Source organism: Loxodonta africana, chromosome 4 (genome assembly GCF_030014295.1).
Source record: "Loxodonta africana isolate mLoxAfr1 chromosome 4, mLoxAfr1.hap2, whole genome shotgun sequence".
NCBI lineage: Eukaryota > Metazoa > Chordata > Mammalia > Proboscidea > Elephantidae > Loxodonta > Loxodonta africana.
The window spans coordinates 118,330,981-118,351,726 of record NC_087345.1 but is presented as its reverse complement, the minus strand read 5'-3'; positions in this window follow the sequence as shown (position 1 = coordinate 118,351,726).

Sequence of the window (20,746 nt, the reverse complement as noted above, 5' to 3'; positions counted from 1 at the left end):
CATAGAATGGGTATGTTTTGCTATGTGTACATTAAGAAAGTGTTAACACTCATTTTTATAATCCACCCTGTGGTAAATTGTGAGAACCTTTACCATGCGATGATTTTTGGCAATTTTTGAGTTCAGTGTTCTCTGTATGATCTGATTTGATATATAGAGAAATATCATTAAAAAAGTACCAAATACATAACATGCAATAGTTACCAAAATTTACCATACAGTGGATTATAAAGTGAGTCACTGTAGATTGGCTTCAGATTCTCTATATATTTTCTGATTTTTTGCCTAGTTGCTCTATCACAGCAAAGAGAGGCACATTAAACTCATTCTGTGAATTTGTCTTTCCTTTTCTTATGTTTTTCAGCATTGTTATATTTCCTTTTAGATTTCTATCTTTATTATTGAGAAAGTTCTTTCCTGATTTCTAATCACACTTTCTGACAAAGTCTTCTTTAATTTATATTGGTATAACTACATCATCACAGGAGTCAAATAGAATACATCTGTGGAAAAGCTTGATATCATCTGTTAAAACAAGGCCAGAGGCCAACTGTGGAGCTCATATGCAAGTTCAATTAAAGTTGAGGAATTTAGAACAAATCCATGAGAGCCAAAGTATGTCCTTGAGCATATCCCACATGAATTTAGAGAACATGACAAGAATAGATTTGACGTGTTGAACACTAATGACCAAAAACCAGATATGATGCAGAATGACATCAAGAACGTCATACATGGAGAAAGCAAGAGGTCATTAAAAAGACAGGAAAGAAAGAAAAGACTAAGATGAACGTCAGAAGAGACTCTGAAACTTGTTCTTGAACGTAGAGCAGCCAAAGCAAAAGGAAGAAATGATGAAGTAACAGAGCTGAACAGCAGATTTCAAAGGGTTGCTGAAGAAGACAAAATAAAGTACTATAGTGACATGTAGGAAGAGCTGGAAATAGAAAACCAAAAGGGCACGCTCAGCATTTCTCAAGCTGAAAGATCTGGAGAGAAAATTCAAGCCTCAAATTGCAATATTGAAGGATTTTATGGGGAAAATATTAAAAGATGCAGGAAGCATCAATAGAAGATAGAAGGAAAACACAGAGTAACTGTACCAAAAAGGATTGGTCAATGTTCAACCATTTCAGGAGGCAGCATATGATCAGGAACCAATGGTACTGAAGGAAGAAGCCCAAGCTGTGCTGAAGGCACTGGCAAAAGACAAAGCTCCAGGAATTGAATGAATACCAATTGAGATGTTTCAACAAACAGATGCAGTGCTGGAAACACCCACTTTTCTTTGCCAAGGAATTTGGAAGAAAGCTACCTGATCAACCGACTGGAAGAGATCCATATTTGTACCCATTCCAAAGAAAGGAGATTGAACAGAATACAGAAATTATTTTACAATATCATTAATATTACACACAAGTAAAATTTTGCTGCAGATCATTCAAAAACAATCGCAGCAGTACTGCCAGAAATTCAAGCTGGGTTTAGAAGAGGATATAACAAGGGATATCACTGCTGATGTCAGATGGATCGTGGCTGAAAGCAGAGAATACCAGAAAGATGTCTTAGTCATCCAGTGCTGTTGTAACAGATATACCACAAGTTGATGGCTTTAACAAACAGAAGTTTATTCTCTCACAGTCTAGTAGGCTAGAAGTCCAAATTCAGGGCATTAGCTCCAGGGGAAGCTTTCTCTGTCAGCTCTGGAGAAGATCCTTGTCATCAACCTTCCCCTGGACTAGGAAGTTCTCCAATTCTCTCTTAGTCATCTAATGCTGCTGCAACAGAAATAACACAAGTGGATGGCTTTAACAAACAAGTTTATTCTCTCACAGCCTAGTAGGCTAGAAGTCCAAATTCAGGGTGTTAGCTCCAGGGGAAGGCTTTGTCAGCTTTGGAGGAGGTCCTTGTCATCAATCTTCCCCTGGACTAGGAGCTTCTCCAAGCAGGAACCCTGGGTCCAAAGGATGCACTGTGCTCCCAGCACTGCTTTCTTGGTGGTACAATGTTCCTCTACTCTCTGTTCATTTCACTTTCCCTTTATCTCTTGTAGGTGGTGCAAACTACATCCAGGGAAATTCCCTTTACATTGGCTCAGGGTTGTGACTTGAGGAAGGGTGTTACATCCCACCCTAATCCTCTTCATTGTAATCCAATCTTGCCTTGTTAACCACAGACAGAGATTAGTATTTACAACATACAAGGAAATTATATCAATCACAAAATGGAGGACAACAACACAATACTGGGAATCACAGCCTAACCAAGTTGACACATATTTTGGGGGGACTCAATTCAATCCGTGGCAAATGTTTACCTGTGTTTTATTGACTATGCAAAGACATTTGACTGTGTAGATCCTGACAAATTATGGATAAAATTTCGAAGAATGGGAATTCCAGAACACTTAATTGTGTCCATGAAAAACTGTACTTAGACTAAGAGGCAGTCATACAAAGAGAACAAGGTGATACTGCGTGGTTTAAAGTCAGGAAAGGTATGTGTCAAGGTTTATTTTTTCACCATATTTATTCAATCTGTATGCTGAGTAAATAATCCTAGAAGCTGGCCTCTATAAAGAAGAACCAGGCATCAGGATTGGAGGGAACCTCATTAATAACCTGAAATATGCAGATGACATAACCTTCCTTGTTGAAAGTGAAGAGAATTTGAAGCACTTATTGATGAAGATCAAAGACCACAGCCTTCAGTATGGGTTATACCTCAACATAAAAGAAACAGAAATCTTCACAACTGGACCAATAAGCAACACGATGATAAACGGAGAAAAGATTGAAGTTGTCAAGGATTTCATTTTGCTTGGATCCACAATCAATGCCCATGGAAGCAGCAGTCAAGAAATCAAATGGCACATTGCATTGGACAAATCTTCAAGAGATCTCTTTAAAGTGTTAAAAAGCAAAGATGTCACTTTAAGGACTAGGGTGTGCCTGACCCATGCCATAGCTTTGCAATCGCCTAATAGGCATGTGAAAACTAGAAAATGAATAAAGCCTGATTTGATGTATCTGAATTACGGTGTTGGTGAAGAACATTGAATATACCATGAACTGCAAGAAGAACCAACAAATCTGTTTTGGAAGAAGCACAGCCAGAATGCTCCTTAGAAGCAAGGATGGGGAGACTTTGTCTCACATACTTTGGGCATGGTATCAGGAGGGACCAGTCCTTGGAGAAGGACATCATGCTTGGTAGAGGGTCAGTGAAAAAGAGGAAGGCCCTCAAGGAGATGGACTGACACAGTGGCTGCAACAATGGGCTCAAATATAGCGAAGATTGTGGGGACCATGCAGGACCAGGCAGTGTTTAGTTCTGTTTTACATAGGGTTGCTATGAATCAACTCAACGACATCTAAGAACACCACCACCATCTTTCTTTTGGTTAATATTTGCATGGCATATCTTTTACTGCCCTTTTGCTTTCAACCTTTCTGTTTCTTACATATCATGCCTGTCTTTTGGAAGAACATGCACTTGTATTTTTGCTTTTTTTTTTTCTCACAGTCTATGAGTACTGCATTAATTTTATTTAATGTAATTACTGATATACTTAGGTTTATACCTTTTATTTTTTTATTAGTTACACTTCTTTTTTCTTTTCTTTTCTTCTTTTCGATTAATCAAATAATTTTTATTGTTCCTTCTCCACCTCTGTTAACTTGTTAGGTATGCATTGTTTTACTATCCCATTACTGTTTGGAAACCCTGAGGGCATAGTGGTTAAGAGCTATGGCTGCTAACCAAAAGGTCAGTAGTTCAAATCTACCAGGCACTCCTTGGAAACTGTATGGGGCAGTTCTACTCAGTCCTATAGGGTCACTATGACTCTGAATTGACTTGATGGCAACAGGTTTGGTTTTTTGTTTTTTTATTACTGTTTACTTTGTGATACAACATTCATACTTTACTTAATGCAGTCTAATATAAAATATAACTTTACCATTCCCCAATATTGCTAGGAATTTAGAACCTTTAAATCTCATTTACTCTGTTTTTTAATGTATTTTAGTCACAATTTCAATTCTACATATATATTTAAATCAAAATAAACTATTATGATTTTGCTCAGTCAATATTAATTTATATTTACCACATATTTATCGTATCCATTGTTTTTAGTTCTCATTGAATTTCTGTGTTTTATTCTGACGTCATTTTCTTTCTGCCAAAGAAAACTTTTCAGTATTTCTTTCAGCGTGGGTTTTCTGGAAATTCCTTTTCTGAAGTTTTTTTGAAAAAAATCTTTGATACCCTTATTTACTTATTTATTTTTATTATTGTAGTTTATATGAAGGTTTACAGAACAAACTAACTTCTCATTGGTTACCAACCCCATGACACGTCAACACTCTCCCCTTCTTGAACTTGGGTTCCCCATTACAAGATTTTCTGTCCCCTCCTGCCTTCTAGTCCTTGCCGCTGGGCTGGTGTGCCCCTTCAGTCTTGTTTTGTTTTATGGGCCTGTCTAATCCTTGGTTTAAGGGTGAACCTCTGGAGTAATTTCATTACTGAGCTAAAAGGGTGTCCAGGGGCTATACTCTCGGGGTTTCTCCAGTTTCTGTCAGACCAATAAGTCTGGTCTTTTTTTTGTGAGTTTGAATTTTGTTCTACATTTTTCTCCAGCTCTGTCCAGGATCCTCTATTGTGACCCCTGTCAGAGCAGTTTGTGGTGGTAGCCAGGCACCATCTAGTTCTGCTAGACTCAGCCTGGTGGAGGCTGTGGTAGTTGTGGTCCATTAGTCCTTTGGACTAATCTTTCCCTTGTGTCTTTGGTTTTCTTCATTCTTCCTTGCTCCAGAAGGGGCGAGACCAGTGTAGTATCTTAGATGGCCGCTCACAATCTTTTAAGACCCCAGACGCTACTCACCGAAGTAGAACGTGCAACATTTTCTTTATAAACTGTGTTATGTCAATTGAGCTAGGTGTTCCCCAGGACCATGGTCCCCACTGCCCTCAGCCCAGTAATTCGGTCCCTCAGGGAGTTTGGATGTGTCTACGGAGCTTCCATGACCTTGCCTTGAACAAGTTGTGCTGGCTTCCCCATGATATCCTTATTTGATAATTCCAATATCAGGATCACCTGTGGATTTCTTTTTATTGACTGTTTTTTCACTTGTTTTCTTTTAGTTTTGTCACATAATCAATATTTTGACATGCCTGTTTTCTTTTTTTTAATTCAACATCTCATATTGTATATGACATATTGTAGAGTATGGTCATGTTATCTCCTCCAGAGAGGAGAAAGAGTGGGGACTGATCTCCTAATCCAATCAGCAACTAAATTCAATGCTGGATTACAGTTTTTCGAAGGCTCTGTCTATATCTCTTTCATCCCTATTCCTATGCCTTCCAACTGAGAGCCCAGGTTGCTTACCTGGGCCCCTTTCTCCTCCTGGTGTATCCAAAACTTGAATCCCTGTCTCCAAAGTGCTGTGAGACTGCCCAAAACTTTACTTTTCACATTTTAAAAACAATAGGTTTTATCATTTTTTTTAAACCAATCTCAACCTTGGCTTCCCATGTCTCCCAGAATAAAATCAAAGCCCACAAGATACTACATGGCCTTCTCTTTGCTACTGTTCTGACCTACTGGCTAAGTTCCAGCCACACTAACGTCCACAGAACACATTCCTGTCACAAATCTTGTTGTGATTGTTAATGTTACATGTCAGGTGCTACTGTAAGCATTGGGTCTGTAGCAAGGAACAAGACTGGCAAGGTCCTTGCCCTCAGGTGTTTGCATTTTAGTGGGGGAGATAGTCTAAACAACAAGTAAAATGAAAAACTAACAGCTTGCAATTTGAGGTAAGAAAGAAATAGGTCTCTGGTAAGAGTAGAATAAAATAGAGGTAACTGAGACTGAATGAGGGTCAGAGAAAGTCCCTCGAAGTAGGGAACAGCGGTAAGGATACTGATGTGTGCCCAAACTTGTTTCCTTTACCTTCTGGGCACAGAGCTAAGCTGCATTTCCCAGCCTTTTTCACAATTAGATGAGGCCAATGGAATATGGGCAGAATTGACAAACTCTGTTTTCCAGGCCTGGCCCCACACCTCTCCTGCGATCCTCCACACATTCCTGCCTCAACTCCTTGCTGGGTACGGCAGATCCAGGGAAGGCCTTAGTGATAGAATTGCAATATTGAAAAAGCTGAGCTGCTGAATCTGCGACTGGAAGGCTAGCTGTAGAAACCTGCAGGAGCTGATTGGTCTGTGACATGACTGGGAAATAAATCTTTTAATTTTTTAATTTTTATTATTTATGTATGTGTGTGTGAGATACCCCACTGAGATTCTGAGGTTGTTACAGCAATTAGAATATCCTGATTCGTACAGTGATATTTAAACTAGGTCTTGAAGGATGAGGAGGAAGTAATGTGAGAAAGAGTGTTTCAGAGAGAGGAAACAGCATGTGGATAGAATCTGAGACAGAAAAGAAACCACCATATACACACAAAAAAAACCCTGAAAGTTGCCTGTGTGCCTGAGACACCAATGAGTGAGGGTGACTATGGTAGATGAGGTTGGAGAGAAAGGCTTGCAGCTTCATCAGGCAGGTTTTTGTAGACCATGATACTGAGTGAGTAGTTCATTCATTCTAAACACAATGGAAAACCATCAATGTGTCATGATTTACAATGAAAAAATATTACCCTGACTTTTTAACGTAGCATGGATTAGGACAAGACTAAAACTAGGGATAGGCTGGTTACAAAATTTAAAATGAAAATATGGGGCTACTTGATTAAAAAAAACTGTTAAGAATTTAAAGATGGCAATATCAGAACATTAAATCAAACAGGGGACCCTTCTAAGCATGGGGCCCTGTTCAATTAACTGCACAGGTCACATGCCCATGAAGCCTGCCCTGAATAAACAGGTCAGTTAAGAGGTTTATAGAAAAATCTAGAAAGGATATGGTGTTGACTTAAGCTAGGATGATGACAAGGAAAATGAAGAGAAATGCATGGATTTTAGATATATTTTAGTGGAAGAATCGACACAACTTTTTGATGCATTAAATGATAGTATATAAGGAGAGACTATGAGTCAGAATCAACTCAACAGCAGTGGGTTTTGTTTTGTTTTTATATAAGGAGAAAAAGAAAAATCAAACATGACTCCCAGATACCTGGCTTAAACAAATAGGAGTGGCTATTTATTAAGACAGGTAAGACTATAACACACCCAAGTTTGGAGGATGGCCAAGAATTCAGTTATGGACATACTAAGTTCCAGACTTAAAAGAGAGGCCTCAACTGGAGATGTAAATTGGAAGTCATCAGAATGTATACGATTATTTAAAGCCACGTGAGAGAGTGTAGAGTGCAAGAGAAGATTTAGGAATAAGGCTTGAGAAACACCAACATTTTGTGGTCAGACATAAGAAGTCAGAGAAGAGTAATGGGAAACCTGGAAATTGTGGTGTCAGAAAATCAAGAGGGAAAAAGGAACAGCTTGGTTAAAAGTTGCTGAGTGTTTTGTTAAAAAAGAAAGAAAGATAGAAACTGAGGTCCAGACTGGATAAACAGGAACAAAGGAGACACAGTAGAGACACTGTGATCGTAACATCATGCAAACCCCCCTTTATGACAAGACATCTGTTAACCATGAACTCTTTTAAAGGTTACCTTGTGAAAAGAATTTAACTTTATCTAAAGTAATCTAGCTTATGCCCCTGTTTACTGAGAAGATAATTTTAATCCTCTGGAGTCTCCTGAAGTAATTGAGATATCTTTGTTGTACAAATGAGTAGGGGGGCTGGCCAGGCCACAGAGACCATCCTAGTAACTTGATCTCAGCTGCTCTCTGGAAAGGGGCATGATTCAATCGATCACGCTAAGATTTTTTTTGTTGTTGTGTCCTGACTCACTGTGACCCTACAGGACAGAGTCGAACTTCCTCATAGAGTTTACTGGGAACAGATTGCCAGGTCTTTTCTCCCTTGGAGCAAAGCTGATGGGTTTGAACTGCTGAACTTTTGGGCACTTAACAATTGTGCCATCGGGGCTCCTCCCTGTTAAGCCAGTGGTTAATTTTCTATTTTCTTTATTTCCTCCTTAAGACCTCATTGTAATGGCCTAAAATGAAAAAAAAAAAAAAAAATGAACCCCTCCTGTTTTTCTTTTTTCAGAACAGAAGGGTCTCCCTGAATGCATACAGATTAACTACTTGAATAAACCCTGTTTTTGTTCTTCTTGTTGTGTACCATCGAGTCAAAGCCCTATATACTTAAATTTCTTTGTGCTCTGATTATTTTGACAGTTTGAATAAGATGAGGATAGAGGTCTGTTCACTGGGTTATTAATAAGGATGATCTGAGTAACAGTAAGAAGAGCTGTTTTAGTGGAGTGGTGGAACAGAATACTGACTGGAGTCGAGAGTCCACTGGAGAATGATTGAAAGGGAAGAAAATAGACCGGCTGAAGTTTGAAGGTAGCAAAAATTATCTTTGTGTAGGTCCAAGGGAAGGTTTTTGATTAGAGATGGACTTATTACTTATTTTAGATAAATAAAAGAGAGGGAGAGTGAGAGAATTTGAAGCTATAGAAAAGAGATTGAGAGAAACTGAATTTATAACATTCTTTAGAAGGTGAGAGGGATAGATAAATAGCACAAGTTGAGATATTGACCTTTGCTAGAGTGAGAACAATTTCTTTCATTGTAACAAGAGGGAAGAATGAAAGATGGATTTAGATTCTTGTTTGCATGTAGAAGTAGTGGTAAAAAGCTAAGTAGTTCTTAACTAATGATGCCTATTTTTTAAATTGACATATAAGGTGAAGCCAACAGCTGAGAGGGGTGCCAACCTCCTCAGAGTAAAGTTTGAGGAGAGAGGACAGTGTGAAATAATCATCTTGGGGCAAGAGAAAGCAAGTCTATTTGAGTAACACAAAAGACTGTCCATAGTATTGAATGCCAATTTGAATTTTTTAAAACACATTTAAAATAAAAACAATTTGGTCATGTAATTTTTCCGTATAATATTTGGCAAGGAGAAAGTAAATGGTTTAATTTATAGCAAATTAGAGTTTTATTAAGCTAGTACAATTAAGGACAAGTGACATAAGGGAATTAACGTTATCCGTAGAAGAGTGATTGTAAAGAGGGACCACAAAACCTAAGGTGAACAAGGAGGAAAGTGAATTCTGGATGGGGCTGATAGAAATAGAGAAAGTGGTAGATGAGTCGATTGAAGTCAAAACACTGTGTATCTCGGACAAATATCTGGAAAGCTAATGGTGGTGCTGAGGGAAGAAAATATATATAATCAAGATTTTAGGAGTGATGCAGTTTTGATGTAAACGAAGTCCAGAGTTCAACCTGAGGAGGTGACTAAAGTGGAGCAGAGGCAAACTACTAGAGTCAGAAGTTCAAGAATTTGAGAAACCAAACTGCTGAGTAGGTCACCTGTGTGGAAGTTGGAATCATTGTGTACAATGGTACAGCTAAATTGGAGAGACATGTTGTTAACTGGGAGTTAAAGTCTTCAATGAATGAGAATAAATGGGAGGTCAGGAGCCTGGGTGGTACAGTTTGCCATCAGTTGCGAACCTAAAGGTTGGAGGTTCAAACTCACTCAGCAGATATATGGAAGGAAGGCCTGGCAAACTAGTCCCGTAAAGATTACAACCAAGAAAATCCTATGCAACAGTTCTACTCTGTAATATGTGGGGTCACCATGAGTCAGGGGCTGACTCTATGGCAACTAACAACTACGACAACAATGGATAATAGATAATACCAAGGATAAAGGAAAAGAAAGAGAATAAAATACCTAGGAATAAATATAACTAGTGAAGTGAAGGACTTATACAATAAAAATTACTAAAAATAAATAAATAAATAGATGTTCCATGTTCTTGGATTGGAAGACTTAATATTGTTAAAATGTCAATATTACCCAAAGCAATCTATAGATTCAATACAATCAAAATCAAAATTCCAACAGCCTTCTTTAGCAGAAATGGAAAAAAAAAACAATCCTCAACTTTATTTGGAATGCCAAGAGGCCCTGAGTAGCTAAAGCAATGTTGAAAGAGAAGAACAAAGTAGAAGGACTCACACTTCCTGATTTTAAAACATATTGTACAGCCACATAATCAAAACAGCCTGGTACTGGTATAACAACAGACATATAGAGCAATGGAATAGAATTGAGAGTTCAGAAATAAACCCACACACCTATGGTCAACTGATTTTTGACAAGGGAGCTAAGTCCACTCGATGGGGAGGGAAATGCCTCTTCAATAAATGGTGTTAGGAAAATTGGATTTCCACATGCAGAAAAATGAAACAGGATCTATGCCTCACACCATACACAAAAATAAATTCAAAATGGATTAAGGACCTAAATGTACAAACCAAAACCATAAAAGTCTTAGAAGAAAATACAGGGGCAAAGCTGTCGGGCTTAGCTTTCAAAAATGGATTATCTAACAATAAGAAAAACACAAAAAGCAAAAGACAGAACAAATAAATGGGACCTCATAAAAATTAAAAACTTTTGTCCGTCAAAAGACCTTACCAAAAAAGTGAAAAGATAAGCTACCGATAGGGAAAATACATATCTGATAAGAATCTAACATCCAAAGTATATATAGAAAACTTTGACAACCTAACAACAAAAAGACAAATAACCCAATCATAAAATGGGCAAAGGACTTGAATAGGCATTTCATCAAAGAGGACATTCAAATGGCCACCAAACACATGAAAAGTTGCTCAACATCGTTAACCATCAGGGAGATGCAAATCGAAATCACAATGAGATACCATTTCACTCCCTCTAGGATGGCTAAGATAAAAACAAAACAAAACAACCCAAAAAATAACAAATGTTGGTGAGGATGTGCGGAAATTGGAACACTTATCCATCATTGGTGGGCATGCAAAATGGTACTTCTGTTGTGGAAAACAGCCTGGTGGTTCCTCAAAAAACTAAAAATAGAACTACCATATGACTCAGCAATTTCAATCCTAGGTATATCCCCAAAAGAGTTGAAAGCAGAGACTCACACAGAGACTAAGTACACCAAATAAGTAATTGCAGTACTGTTCACAATAGCCAAAATGTAGAAATAACCTAAATGACCATTGTCTTAGTTATCTAGTACTGCTATTTAACAAAAATACCACAAGGGATGGATTTAACAAGCAAAAATTTATTTTTATGTTTGTTCAAGTTCGAATTCAGAGCACCAGCTCTAGGGGAAGTCTTTCTCTCTCTGCTGGCTCTGGGCGAAAGGTCATTGTCAGCAATTTTCCCCTGGTCTAGGAGCTTCTCAGCGCAGGAACCCTGGTTCCAAAGAACATGCTCTGCTCCTGGTGTTAATTTCTTGGTGGTATGAGGTCCTTCTGTCTTTCTGTTTGCTTCTCTCTTTTATATCTCAAAAGAGATTGACTCAAGGTACAACCTAATCCTGTAGATTGAGTCTTGCCTCATTAACATAACTACCTCTACTCCTGCCTCATTAACATCATAGAGGTAGGATTTACAACACACAGGAAAATCATATCAGATGACAAAATAGTGGAAAATCACACAATATGAGAAATCATGGCCTATCCAAGTTGACACACATGTTTGGGGGACATGATTCGATCCATAACATTCTATTCTTTGGCACCCCAAAATTCATGCCCTTGCCACAGGAAAAACACATTCACTTCTTTACATCATCCCAAAAGTCTTAAACGAACTTCAAGTCCAAATTCCACACTGGAGCAAAAATTCCTCTTCATCTGTGAAATCTAGGACGTAAATTATCTATTTCAAAGTACAATGGTGGAACAAGCACAAGGTAGATGTTTCCCTTACAAATGGGAGAAATTGGATAGAAAGTAGGACTAGTAGGCACCAAGTAAGTGAGCAGAACACATTTACATTAGCTCTCAAGGCTTGAAAATAATCCTCTGTTCACTGAGACCATTTACACAGTGGCCCTGACCTCCAGACTCTACATGTTTGCCACGTTCTCTGGATTCTGGGTGGAGACCCCTAGACCTTAGACTTCAGCTCTGCCTTCTAGGCCCACTGAGATGAAAACTCTGCTCCCTCAGATTTGGGCAGTCCCATTTTCCTAGTCCGTCTGAGTGGTGACCATACTCCCTTGGCCCCAGCAGGTCCCATTCTTCTGCCCCTTTTGCATGGCATCCCCACCCCCTCAGCATTGAGCTGTGGATCTGGTGCCGTCCCACTGGCACTTGTGAAAAGCAGCCCCACATTCCGGAACTGAGTTGAGGATCTGACTCTTTGAAACCTAGGAGGCTATGGCCGCACCTTTTGAAGGCCCAGAGGCCTTGGCTTCACCCTTTGAGACCCCAGAGGTTGTGGCCTTACCCTTTGAGACCGAGGCAGCTCTGCTTCCTGTGTTCCTGCTCTATTCAGCTTCTGCTTCCTGGATCCATGGCCTCTCAGCCCTTGGGCCAGCCCAGCATCCACACTACTTGGGCACGAGTTCTAAAGCTCTTTAGCCCTACAGAGAAGTACCTGGAGGCACCACACTCTGCCAGTAAACCTCCACCAGAAGGTACTCAGCTCTTTTGCTCTGTGGGTCAGCAAGCCCAGCTCTACCAACAAGTGCCTGAAGGTACCCCACTTTGCCAGAAAGCCTCCTGTGCAAAGGCACTCATCTCTCTTGATCCATGGGTTGGTTCCGATGCTATTTCATGCCAATCTCCTGGTTCTGCTAGTACCGTTTGTCTGCTGCTGCTTCATCTGCACTGTCTCTGATGTTAGAGCTCTCCTTACTTCCTTCTGAGTCCTCACCAGAATTGTCTTTGATGTCCAAATTTTACCAAAAGTCTCTTCAAGGCAATCTAGGCTTTTACTATTAGGAACTTTAAAACTCTTTCAGCCTCTACCCATTCAGTTTCAAAACTGCTTCCATATTTTAGCTATCTTTTAGAGCAGTACCCCATTCCCACTACCAAATTCCATCTTAGTTATGCTGTTATAACAGAAATACGACAGGTGGATGGATTTAACAAACAGAAATTTATTCTCTCAAATTCTATGAAGCTAGAAGTCCAAATTCAATTGTATCCCAAAAAATGTGTGTTAACTTGGCTAGACCATGATTCCCAGTATGTATGATTGTCTACCATTTTGTCTTCTGATGTGATTTTCCTATGTGTTATAAATCCTACCTCTATGATGTTAATGAGGCAGGAGTAGAGGCAATTATGTTAATGAGGGAGGACTCAATCTACAAGATTAGGTTGTATCTTGAGTTAATTTCTTTTGAGACATACAAAAGAGAAGAAGCAAGCAGAGAGTCAGGGAGAATGAAAAGAATGAAAAACCAGGAGGGGGGCATGGTCTTTGGACCCGAGGTCTCTACACTGAGAAGCTCCTAGACCATGGGAATATTGATTCAAGGACCTTTCCCCCAGAGCCAACAGAGAGAGAAAGACTTCCCCTGGAGCTGACACTCTGAGTTTGGACTTCTAGCCTCCTAGAGTGGAAGAGAATAAATTTCTGTTTGTTAAATCTATCCACTCATGGTATTTACATTATAGCATCACTTAGATAACTAAAACACCAATCAACAGATGAATGGATAAACAAAATGCAGTACGTGCATACAATGGAATATACTCAGCCAGTAGAAGAAATGAAGTCTTGATACATGCTACAGTATGGATGGAGTTTGAAGACGTTACGTGAATGAAGTAAATTAACCACAAAAGAGCAAATATTGTATGACCTCACTTATATAAAAAGACAAGAAAAGGCAAATTTATAGAGATCAAAATTTATTAGTGGTTACCAGGGGCAGGAGGGAGGGGGGAAGGTGGGGTTAACAGTGATGGAAAAATTGCATTGATTAAGGGTATGGTTGCACAGCCAATTATTGTAATTGATGTCAATAAGTTGCATATCTATAAAAAGTTGAATTGGCAAAAGTTGTGTCATAAATACATTTACAACAACAACGGAAAGAGTAGCTGCTGAGGCTGCTTATGAGCAACCAAAAACCTTACAGAATTTGATTCCTTGGTTTGGAGGTTTAGGATCATCCCAGTTAATTGACCTAATAACATGCTCAGTGCTTCTGTTCTACCTTCTAGGTCATTGTGTAGTGTCGGGGGGGTCTTAAAAGCTTCCAAGTGACCATCCAAGTCATGACAACTGGTCTCTATTCACCTGGAGCAACAGAGGAAGAAGCAGAGTCAGGAACAGGAGGAGAAATAGAATGTATGGCTAATTGTTTCATGAACAACTGCTTCCTTTACTGTGAAACCAAAAGAACTGGATGGTGCCTGGCTACCATTACTGCACACTTTGATCAAAGCTTCTGTAGAAGAATCCTGATCAAAAGGGGGGAAATGCAGAAGAGAATTTCAAATTCTCATGGACTCCAGACTTTCCAGACTCCAGACTGGAGCCATGGGAGTTGGATGAACTACTGAAATACTGCCCTCAGATAATCTTTAAAAGTTAAACCAGAACTATCCCCTGAAACCTTCTTAAAGCCAAACAATAATTTAGCTAAATTAGTAAAAACTGTCTGCATTGAGCATTATGCTCTTGTAAGAACTACCTATATGGGATCAAAATGACAACAGCAACTCACAAGATTAAATAGGAGCCTTAAGTTTATGTTAATGGGGGAGGAGGATCTCAGAAAAGGAGGGTGAGAATGATTGTACAACTTGAAGAATGTAATCAATGTCACTAAATTGTAAAGGTAGAAATGGTTGAATTGATGTATGTTTTGCTGTGTATATTCTCAACAACAACTACAAAATAAATTTAAAAAAATAAATGAATACCACCACCCCGCCAATCAAAAAAAGAAGGATAAAGAAAAAGAGTATTTTCTCTAGGTGGCATGTGACTAAAAGAAGCAGTGTTATTCAGAGGGAGCTATTGTATGGAAATGAGAATGGTGTAAACCAAAAACAAAAAAACAAAAAAACCAAACCCATTGTGATCGCATCCATTCTGACTCATAGCGACCCTATAGGACAGAGTAGAACCACCCCATACTGTTTCCAAGGAGCGCCTGGTGGATTCGAACTGCTGACCTTTTGGTTAGCAGCGGTAGCTCTACCAGGGTTTCCAGGAGTGGTGTGGATAACCTTTATTACTTGTGGAAGAAAAAAAAACAAATTTCCTTTGGGAGGGCTGCAGAGGAAGTTGAGGCCAGGCTTGAGATCCACGTTTTAATTAAGGCAAGGACTAATGTGGATTTTCATGGAAGAGGTCCAGGATATAGGTTTGTTTGCTCATCGGAGTGTGGGTTTGTGGATGGCACAGTGTGTTGGTGAAGGTGGCTGATAAAGGTGGCTAATGAGGGGTGACATTTAGTTTTAGTGGCCTAGTCTGGAATTCTTTCCCTGATGGTATATCAGTGAAGAGTGTGGTGACGAGAGTGGTAAAGAAAGTACCCTTTCAGGTTACCTTCAGTACCGTTTCCAATTTAGATCCCAAAAAAGTAGCTCATCATATTAAAGAAGAGGGAATAGTCTATTTAGAATATTCAATTATTCTTAGAAAGCGGGATGAGGAGTTTACCTTGGGCAACACTGGACCTCTCGTAGTATGTGAGACTTTCATTTTGTCATCCTTCTCAGTGCTTTGGTGGCTGAGGTTTTTTAGACCTCTGAAAAACATATGGTTCATCCAAAGTGTATTTTCAAATGTATTCCTAAATAATTTTAAGCCGTCCAAGGTATTCATTTACAATTTTATAGAAACAAAACAAAAAATACCTGATTGAAAATATTTTTCGATCTAGAGCATACCCTTGATCCTATAAATGATTTCACAGTAAGGAGGTAAACTCACACCAACCCAAAGCAAAATTAAATAGGCAAATAAAATGCTGGTGAAATGCTATTTTGCATAGATCTAAATAATATAATTTGCCCATTTGGTAAGTCAGGCAGATGCAGTTCATTTTGAAGCAGCCTTTGGGTCTTTTCACATGATTTGGCTATTCTTAGATTTCTGAGTCATTTTGTCCTCCATGCTAGTCATTTTTCAATTCCATATTCTCTATTCATAAGGGAGATACAACATTAACCAGTCCAAATTTGGATATGTGGATTAATATTCTGAGCAAACAGGCTATATATTCATTCCTATTCTTAGTAATACCTTGGGACATGTTGAAGGTAAATAAAGTATTTGGGCAATACGCTCTAACACTGTAGAATTTCTGGTAAGTGATGCCAGGAAACCTTGGCATGCACATTATTGCATAATTGTTTTGATACGATTTGATTGTTCACTTAATGACTAAAATCCCAAAGCAGTAGGAATACTTACGAAAGGAACAGAAATGTGGATAACATGGGATGAGCCAAAAGACCCTGCCAATGTTTTATTCAGCAGAGGCAGCATATCTTAAAGACAGAGTAGAAGGTATGTTGATATACCCAGTAATAAATTCAAAAGAAGTGAAATTCCTTTGAACAAACTGAGGATAGTAATACAATCTTCATCCACGGTATCTTTAGGGGAGTTCAATAACAACGGTATAAGTAGGATTATAAGGGGACCAGGGTGGTGGGGGGGTAGGAGGTGGGGAGGGGAGGAGAGTGAAGTTTGAGATTCTCCTTACAGGAACTGGTGAATCCAGGAGAGAATCCACCAGGCAAGTTAAGGATTTTTTATTGAGAGCACCCTCTCTGATTCCCACCTGATGAAATTGTTCACTAGACTGATGTTCCTTGAACATGGAGGCCATGTCTTTCTCGTGCTTGAGTCCTCACTGCCCAACAAAATCCTGGCACATAAAAGGCCCTTCATGAATATTTGATGAACTGAAAGAAACTTCAGTGGGAGGGTAAAACAGGTTCAACACCTACCCTTCCAATATATAGCACCTCCTCACTCCCGGCCAGATTTAGCCATTTCACAGCAACCTGCTCTGAAAACTCCAGTGGAGACAACAGAACTTGGTCTGTTACACTCTCTCTACCTCCTCTTTTTTTTTTTTTCCTTTTACATCAGGAAAGTGCCTTTGAACTTTCTTCATATACCTTAACTGCTGGAGAATTACGGCTCCGGATAGTTCACCTCCTAGGTGGAGAAAGATTAGGCTTGGGCATCATGTGTCTGTTAAGAGCTGTTAACCTGGCTTAAGCCCCAGACCAACTTGGGATAATCCCCGGCCCTTCAGCCAGCCCCCTCCAGCAAGTTGAGCAAGTAGATCCTGATGACCCAATTGCAGCATGTGTCTGCAGTTATTTAGCTTCTTTGTACTCAATTTGTGTTAATATTAAGTTACACATTACCACTTCTATGAAGATTCATATTTTGTGCCTTTATGTATCTTTGAGATCATTTTCTTTAATACTTTATGTCATTTTTTTTTTTTTTTCTGGGAAGCCACATATACTATGCTATAGAAGAGAATTCCAAGAAAGAGGATATGCTTTATAGGGTTTAAGGCCACAAGGATTTTAACTAAAATAAATTCAGAATAGTATCCATAAGAGTTATTGATTAGGACAGAAACATCTTTAGCAGGACCAGTTTCAATGCATTGGTGGAAACAGAAGTCAGGATTCTGGGGACTATGAAGTGAAGATGTGGAGGCTGAGAGTAGGCTACATTTTTCAAGAAGCTTGGCTAAAGAAGGGAAGGAGAGAGAAGTTTTGGATCTACGTAGAAAGATTAAGTACAGCAAGAAAGCATAAGTAAAGCAAGATTTTTTTTTTTTAAGATGAGACAGACTTACATTTGTTTAAAAGCTGTAAGAAAAAATTCAATTTTGACCAACTCTTTACCTGGATAAATAGGGGCCAAGTAGGGACAGGACATGACCCAGGTGCAAGAAGCAGAAAGCAGCCAGCTGGGTGGGGGTTGGTCAAGACTAGCCTCTGAGCTACAGAACAGAGGAAAGAGTCCTCTAAGAGGGGAGAGAAAATGAAGGCAGACATATTTTTCAACTCTCATGAGTCCAAAGGGAGACTCTTGATTGGAGGCAATAGGATAAAAACTGAGTAAATAAAGCTGCAATGAAAGACATTAAGGTGGAAGGTAGGAGGTAGACCCCGGAGAATTGGCCTTTGCATTGGGGAGATAGCCATCATTCTTGTTATGGAGCTCCTGTTACCCTGCAGAGGAGGAAAGGTTAATATGCCGACCTGACGGGGTAAATGAAGAGAAAAAATTTTGAAGATATTGGAGGAAGAGTTTGTACGTGATAGAACAAGGTCTTTAAGGAGGTGGAGCGTGTTAGCATTCAGACCACGGGTCAAGGAATTAACTCTATTTACGTCATACAAACCACAAGTGAGATTCCAAACCAAGGAGTTTCAACTTGAAGGCATTTTGTATATGCAGATTCAGGAGATTTAGGGAAAAAATTCATCTTGCTTTAAGAGTCTGAGGTGGAAAATACATATATGCGTTAAAAAGTTTAGGTATTGTATTTTTAGAAATTCCCTAATATTCTTAAATATCTCAAAATATAAAGTCAAATTGACTTTATATAACAAAAAAAATTTTTTTTAATATAATATTTGTATTTAAATGGCTGTTAGTAGTTTTTAAATGGTTACTATTCTTTCCAACTGAATTTTTCCCCCCAGTTGCTGTCAATTTCGATTCGTGGCAACCCCATTTGTGTCAGAGTAGAGCTGTGCTCTATAGGAAGTAGATCAGCAGACCTTTCTTCTGAGGCACACGTGGGTGGGCTCGAGCCTCCAATCTTTTGGTTTGTGGCAGAGTACGTTAACGATTTGCACCACCCAGGGGCTCTTGCAACTGAAAGGGTACTTCTTAACCTGATTTTCTTAATACCAATTCTCCAAATGGTTCCTGTTAAATTCCACTGAATGAAAATCTCCACTTTTATGGGTTTATATTTTCTTTGGCTTTAACTTATTCCTTTAAGAAGAGTGTTAACTTGCTCAAGCTACTGGATCTCCACTGTTTGGAATTGTTATATTTACTACTGGGGAGTGACTTTGGCACCAAGAAGAACTTGGCTCAATAAATATTTTCAACAAAATGACTAATAAAATAAATTTTAATCAGAATATTTGAGGTGAAAATCTAGATTTAGAAACAATTCAATACTCAAAGGCAGAATAATCGTATTTATGATTTATATTATGTTATTCCATTGTATATGGAATCCAGTATTTTTTCAAGTTAAAATCTAATATAATGATGCAACCATCTGGTTTGATGAAATTAAATATCTGGATTCAGAGAGAAAATAATTGGGTGTGGAGGACAAAAGGAACAAATAAAAGTCATAGTAAAGACCATTTCTTTTACTTTTCATTTCCTTCTCCTTGCATAAAAAGTATTAATAAAAGGTATGAACTTTTTCTTAGAAACAGTGCCATTTGCAATGAATATTTTGCTATTAGGTGTTTATTTATTTGAATTAAATAATTACTCACTTGAGTTACTTTGGAAATAATAATTTACTAAATGAAGCTATTGACTTAAAATATTTCATCAGACTTTGAGATTATCTTTCCAAAATCATAAAGGCTTATTAAAAATTTTTAGTAGAACTCTCTACAAGCTGCCCATACTTAGCAGTGTTGTTTCATTTTTTGTCTTTCTAGACTTGCATAGCAAATTTTTCTTACCTTGTAAATTTTGGCACATACCTGTATAGAAAATTTATTAAGTATTTGTTATTTTCTATTATTTCCAGAAATATTTCTATTATTTTTCCTTAAAATTTCAAGTAAGGATCTGAAAAGATATAAGGACTTAATGACTTGGATTTTGAAAAAATCTACTCTTTAGATAAATCGGAGCTCTTGCCATCTGCTAATCACATTGATAATTGGGAAAAATCAGTTGAGAAGTCACATTTTAACTCATTCTCATAATGAATGACATCTGATTTATGTTTCATGCTAAATCAACACTCTAGGATCTTGCACCGATGCCCACATACACCATGTCAATGTCTGACATAATTACACTTTCTTATAATAATAACAATAAGACACTATTTATAAGCACATTTTAGAAAACAAGTAAGCTATAAAATCCATTTGATTGAAGCAGATTGTAAACCATAGCTACTGTGCCACTGAATTAATCAATGTAACAAAAAATTATAGACTAAGGACTGCTGGGCCTGATTCCCTATTTCCACCTGGAAGGGAACTAAGACTGTGTTCCAGTGGATGTGAAGTGCGGAAGAGCTCTGTCTTCTGTCTCCCACAGCCCCATTTCTATTCATATCTTGCAGAAAATTATCCAGTAGACACTAATAGTCTGTGTAGCTGTTTAGAGAATGATTTATGCACACCAACTTTGAAAGGATTGGAGTTAAAACCATTCTCCGGAAGAGAGAAAAGCTAAACATGCAAAGGGCATGGATTCTATCTGGATAGGGTTATTGACTCAATCAATTAATTACAACTACGGTACATATTTACTATGCATTCAATTCTGTACAAAGTGTGGCAGTACATGCAATAAATGTCAGCTAATTTACCGACCATATAATACAGAGCTTACAATTTATTTTGACAGATGAGTGTGCATGGATAACATGCAAATTAAACTGATCTATTCTTTGTTTTCCCTCTACCCCGTTTATATAACTTAGACCTGTGACTCAACCTCATTTTAACCAGCACGGCCTTGTTCAGAAGGAGGCTCTTACTCTTTACTCGTATGACAGAAAATGTTTGAGAGGATATATGATTGGACAGAAGTACTGCCCAACCCACCACTACATAAACTAAGATTGCTATGGAGGAGAGGAGAGAGTTATGGACCAGG